Raw genomic sequence first — 6540 nt, 5'->3', positions numbered from 1 at the left:
TATTAAAAAATTAAAATCTTTATTTTTTCAATTTGCATTTAAAGACACGTGTTAAAGTTTAAAAATTAAAATTATTTTAAAAAATATATATTTATTATATCCAAAATTATATCCTTTTTATGTTTTATTTTAAATTAAATAAATAAATTCAATAAAACAAACTCAATGTTGTTTTTATAGTACAAAAATAAACTAGATGTTTCTTAACTTATGTCGATTATGCTATTAAAAAAAACATATGTCGATTACACACATCATAAAAATTGTAAATGCAAAGAGACTTTCAATCTTAAATTTAGCCGTCAATTGCAAATGCTAATGAATGTTAATTTCTCCTCGTAAATGAAAGGATAAAACTTATATGTAATGCTTTAAATGTTTTTATGTTGTAATCTACTTCGATATTTTATGCAATAATAATTTATAATAGAAATGTACATAAATTATTAAGGTGAAAATTAAATTCTGATCGGAGAATGACATTAAAAATAATTAAAGAATTGTATTTACTATTTGTACTAAATGACAAAGAGAAAATAGATCTTATGATTTTATTATTAAAATGTTACTCCCCCTGCTTTATTTTGTTCGTCGTCTTAGTAAGAAAAAAAAGTCCTATTTTGAAAGCTATTTTAAAATATAAATGAAGTATTAAATATTTATTCAATGCACCTTTAACTATTTAATGTAGAGAGAGAAAATAAAAAATAAATAAAAGAGAATCTAATTAATATGAAAGATAAATTATATATTTAAAAGTGATAATTATTTTGAAATATTAATCGTTATTATAAAAAAATACTTACATTTAATAACTATTTTAAAGTAATACCTTTAATAAATTCTAATTAATGCACAGTATAAAAATAAAATAAAAATTACTAGTATTAAAAGTGAACCTTCTTTAAGTATTGGCCTTGGAAAACACAATAAAATAACTTTAAGGCCGTGTATCTGTGAAGGTTAGATTACAAAAGTGCCCATTACTCGTTTAGCTTTTTTTTTTTTCAACGTCCGGTAAAGGTAGAAGTAAAACTGCTTTCATACCGAAACAGTAGGTTGTAGGTCACCAGTCTACCACATTCAAGGGTCTTAATCTTGACCGCGCTAAGACTAGTTTGGATAAACAAATTTATGATGATTTACTTAGGAGTATTTTTAAAATAAGAAAATATAAAAAAAATATGAAATAGACTTTTTTATATGCTAAAATTAGGTCTTGCCTAATTTTTTAAAATCAGTTTTTAGATAATTTATGAGATAATTTTTAAAATTAATTTGTATAAATTAATTTTATTTTATGGAGAAATTTTTGCCAACAATCTTATGGACCAATTAATTTCTAGTTGTGTCTGTCAGATTATATTGGTATTTTTAATTATTTAATTAATATCTTTAAAATGATTTTTAATATTTCTGGATTACATTCATCATATTGGCGAAAGAAAAGATAATTAAAGCATTATTTATACTTCGTAATAATCACATAACGTTAAGTGTGTGTTTAATTTTAATTTGCACACTATAAATTGAAATGTTTTTTTTAATCAACATTGAAAAGTTTTTCTTTACACGAACATGTATTGGATGAATATCTTTTACCATTGCAAAGTTCAATTTCTGAATTTATCAATACGCATGTAAAGCCTCGTTGTTTTTTTATTTTAAAAAGTAAAATATATGACAAAGTTTTTTTAATAATTTTTACAACTATTATTTTAGATTCTAAAAAATATTTTTTAGAAAAAAATGTATTTTTTTTTTGGAAATTTTAGATAAGAATTAATTTTTCACATCTTGTTTTTAAAAAAGTTTTGTTAAAACAAGTATATTTATTTCGACGATTCTTTTGTCTTGGAAAAAGATTAGTTTCTAAATACTATACATGTCATACAACAAAACATTACAACATCACTCGGGGCATACTTTTTAATCAATCTTGAACCTTGGGCACACACATACTTTAAACTTAATTTTCATTGTAACTATCTTATTAGAATGAACAACAATTGACATTCTTCAATAATGATTTGTTTTATTTTTTTTACTTTCTTCGTAATGCATGCAATGAAAGTAGGGATGTTTTTGAATTGGTTTTGAACCAAAAAGTTATCTAATGCAAAGATTAAAACTTGTGGTTTGATTTATTTTGAATTACTTTCTTAAAAAATGATTCAGTCAACAAAATGTGATTTTAATTAGATTGAATGATTAAATATTTATCGGCACATCCTTACTTTATATTTTGTCTAAGAATATATTACAATTTGAATCTTTTATGCCGATCCAAAAAAAAAAAACAATTTGAATCTTTTATTACATTATTAAACTTAGTATTTTTAGTTGTAATCAATCTTGAACCTACGGCACACACATTCTTTAAACTTAATGTTCATTGTAATTATCGTATTAGAATGACCAACAAATGACATTTTTTTAATAATGATTTAATTATTTTTAACCTTTTTTCATAATGCAAGGGTTTGTTTGTGAATTGATTTTGAACCAAAAAGCTATGCAACCCAAAGATTAAAACAACTTGTGGTTTGATTTACTTTGGATTACTTTTTAAAGAAATGTTTTAGTTTGATAAAATGTGATTTTAATTAGATTGAATGATTCAGTTTTTTAGCCGCGCATCCTTACATACTTATATTTCGTTTAAGAATATGTTACAATTTGATATATTTTATTACATTATTGAACTTCAAATTTTTAGTTGCAATGCCCATAAAAATTTTGTTAATGTTTCATGTCAATGATAATTGGTCAAATCTGAAGATTTATGTTTAGGCAAGTTGATTGAAATACATATTGGAAGTTTATGTCTTTTTTTTCGTGTTGTTGACAATTTGTCAACTGAGCGTCTTTGACATTTTATTTAAGTTTAGTTGAGTCTTTTGATAATTTACACATGATTTTGTGTCTATTTTTTAAGAATATTGTTTAACCTTGCTTTGTTTTCGTACAACCAAAATGTATACACCTCTTTTTTGTTGCAACACATCCAAAGAAGTCAAGTCAATTTAGAGCTCGATTGTTAGATGGCTTTATAATTAAATGTTATAGAGCTCATATATAGAGTCTAAGGAGAAATAAATATGTGTCAATATTTGGGTGCAAAATAGTATGCATATTAGACAAAATATTGGTTCGTTTTTTAAAATATATATCATTCAAAAACCAAATTGAACAAGTGATTATCCAATTAGTGGTAAAAAAATCAAAGAAATTAAATTTTCATCAATTTTTTATTTTTAGGTTTGCATTTTTTATTAGACCGGATTTAAAAATGGTCCCTATTTGCAAGCACGAGTAAACTCATGCTAATGTTCTTAATAACACTTTTCTGTGATACTTTGTCTTCTTAATTATTTTCTAAGGCATGATACTTATATTATCTTGGTATTATTATTTCTAATTATTTTTCTTTCAAATACACTTTATTTTATGTTTTGAGTTGATCTAACACTTATGTTTTGTTTGTTTCAACAGACAAAAATAATTATGCACGTACAAAAATAGGATGCATGCATTTGTTTTAGTAGATATAGGAGAAGATTAAATTTTGAATTAGTGGAACCCACATCAATTATTTCACTTCGATCATTACAATTTGGGAGTAAATATGAGAGTAATGATGGTTAAAAGTAAAAAGTATGATTTACCCTTACTCTACTATTTGCTTTCATTTGTATAGTGACAACTTCATTGTGTTGCTATCAATACATTTGTGTTGATATTTTTGAATATCAAAACCAATGGTAAGCTTTGTTGGAAGGTGGGAGCACCAGTCTTTAGACGTATGTAGGAGAGAATTAAATTTTGAATTAGTGGGACTCACATGAGTTATTTCAATCAATACAATTTAGGGGTAAATATAGGAGTAATGAATGTTAAAAGTAAAAAGTTTGGTTTATCCATACTTAATTCTTTTTCATGTGTGATAGTGATTGCTTTGTTGTGTTACCCTTTTTGAGTCTCAAAACCAATGGTAAGCTTCGTTGGAAGGTGGGAGCACAGGTCTCTATACGTAGGTACAAGAGAATTAAATTTTGAATTAGTGAGATTCACATGAGTGATTTTGATCTGTACAATTTTCGGGTAGCAAGAGAGTAATGAATGTTAAAAGTAAAAAAGTTCGATTTACCCTTATTATACTTTTTGCTTTCACGTGTGACTGTGATTGCTTTGTTGTGTTGCAATCAATGCATTTGTGTTGCTAGTTTTAAATCTCAAAACCAATGGTAGCTTCATTGGAAGGTGAGAGCATGAGTCTACATGCGCATGTAGGAGATAATTAAATTTTGAATTAGTGAAATCCACGTGAGTGATTTTTCTGTACAATTTGGAAGTAAATATAAGAGTAACTGTTGTTACAAGTAAGAAGTCTGCTTTATCTTTACTTTACTATTTGCTTTCATGCGCTATAGTGATTGCTTTGTTGGGTTGTTATGAATGCCTTTGTGTTGCTAGTTTTGAATCTCAAAACCAATAGCAAGCTTCGTTGGAAGGTGGGAGCATGGTCTCTAAACGTTATAGGTGAGAACATGCCTTTGGACCCTTTATTCCTGCATGTCCTCTCACTTCAAAGATAAAGCTTCAATTGTAATCTTTACTTGAGTTACATAATCAATTAAGTTCACCAATTTAATTGACTATATATGAAATTAAATCAATTATTTACGCCATGTTGTCATGACTATACAAGGACCAAATAATAGTTTTATATGTTTATTTAAATTTTCTATTCCCATTTCATTCATATGTAACAACTTTATTATTATTATTTTTCTCTCACATTTCCCTTCTTTAAAACAACTTGACATTCAACTTTATTTTTACTCCATTTCTTTTTTTTTCAAATTATTTCTCATTTATTTTCATTTATTCTGTTTCTTTTCCCATAACCAAACAGAGCATTTAGATGGTCTAAAATCATAAACCAACATCGATTCAATTAATGAATTGATCCATTAATATCCTTAGGTCTTGCACATGTGCATAGGCCAACAAACCCAAAAATCGCATGTAAATGCCAATGTGAATTATGAATAAAATCATTTCAAATCATTTTATTATCACGAGGATTTGCATGGTCATGACTATAGCTTAAATATATCCAAAAAGGATCAGATAACTCCCAACGGAGATTAAGGAATAAATTGATTTTGAATCATTTTATTATCATAGGAAAACGTAGATCATAAACAATGACATTAAAAATGATCATGTAACCGCCAACAGAAATTAAGGGTTAAAACATATTTAATCATCTAACTATCACAAGAAAACACATGATCAAGAACAATGACCTCAAAAATTATCATGCAAATGCCAACAAGAATTAAGGAATAAAACATTTTTAATCATTTTACTGTCATGAGAAAGCACATGATCATGAATAATAACCTCAAAAGTGATCCAATAATTGCCAACAAAAATTATGGATTAAAACGTTTTTATCTATCTTATTATCACGAGAAAACACATGATCAAGAATAATGAAACAAGAAATGATCACATAAACGCCAACACAAATTAAGGAATAAAATATTTTTAATCATTTTACCGTCACAGGAAAACAATTGATCATAAACAATGATCTAAAAAATAATCACATAACCACCAAGGAAAATTAAGGAATAAAAGGTTTTTAATTATTTTATTATCATGAGAATTTGTATGTTCATGATCAATGACCTTAAAAATGACCATGTAACCACCAAAATAAATTAAGGTGTAAAAATATTTTTAACTATATTATTATAACAAAAATTCACATGATCATTAATACAATAATATGAAAATGATCACATAACCACCAATGAAAATTGAAGAATAAAATAATTTTAATAATTTTACTATCACGAGAATTCATATGACCATAAACAATTATCTTAAAAATATCATATAATCATCAAGTAAAACTAAAAAAAATAAATTTTTTAATCATTTTATTATCACAAAAATTTGCATGATCACATAATGTCAAATCATTTTATTACCCTCCATAATTATTTTCTCAATTTAATTTTTATCTCTTACAAGTAACCAAGCTTCTGAATAATAACATTTGATTATGTAAAATTATAAATTGGTTTAAATACAAAATCTACACAAAATAATCTTCTACTATATCACGAGGGAAAAAAAAATCTTCACTACTCACAAAACATTTTCCTAACCCAAACCATTCATTCCACACACATAACTACTAATAATTTACTACCTAAAAAATTTTAAAAAAATATCTTACAAAATAACCATGCATTCCATATTTATTTTCTTTTCCTTTTTTTTTTCTCATTGCATTTTTTGCGTAATATAATAATAAACCTAAAAAGGAACCTGTGCTAGGCACGTGTGGTCTGCACACATGATGCATGATGCATGCTGACCATTGCAGATAGCACTGCCAGTAAAAACATCAACTTTACCGTTTACCTTTCCAAAACAAAAGAAAACTAGAAAACTCACCGGTTACCACAGGCAAGGGCAAAACGGTAACACCACACCCCATTTCACAGTTCCACCCAC

The sequence above is a fragment of the Glycine max genome, chromosome 16 (genome assembly GCF_000004515.6).
Source record: "Glycine max cultivar Williams 82 chromosome 16, Glycine_max_v4.0, whole genome shotgun sequence".
NCBI classification, from domain to species: domain Eukaryota; kingdom Viridiplantae; phylum Streptophyta; class Magnoliopsida; order Fabales; family Fabaceae; genus Glycine; species Glycine max.
The sequence above is the reverse complement of the archived record's forward strand: the minus strand, read 5'-3'. Positions refer to the sequence as shown.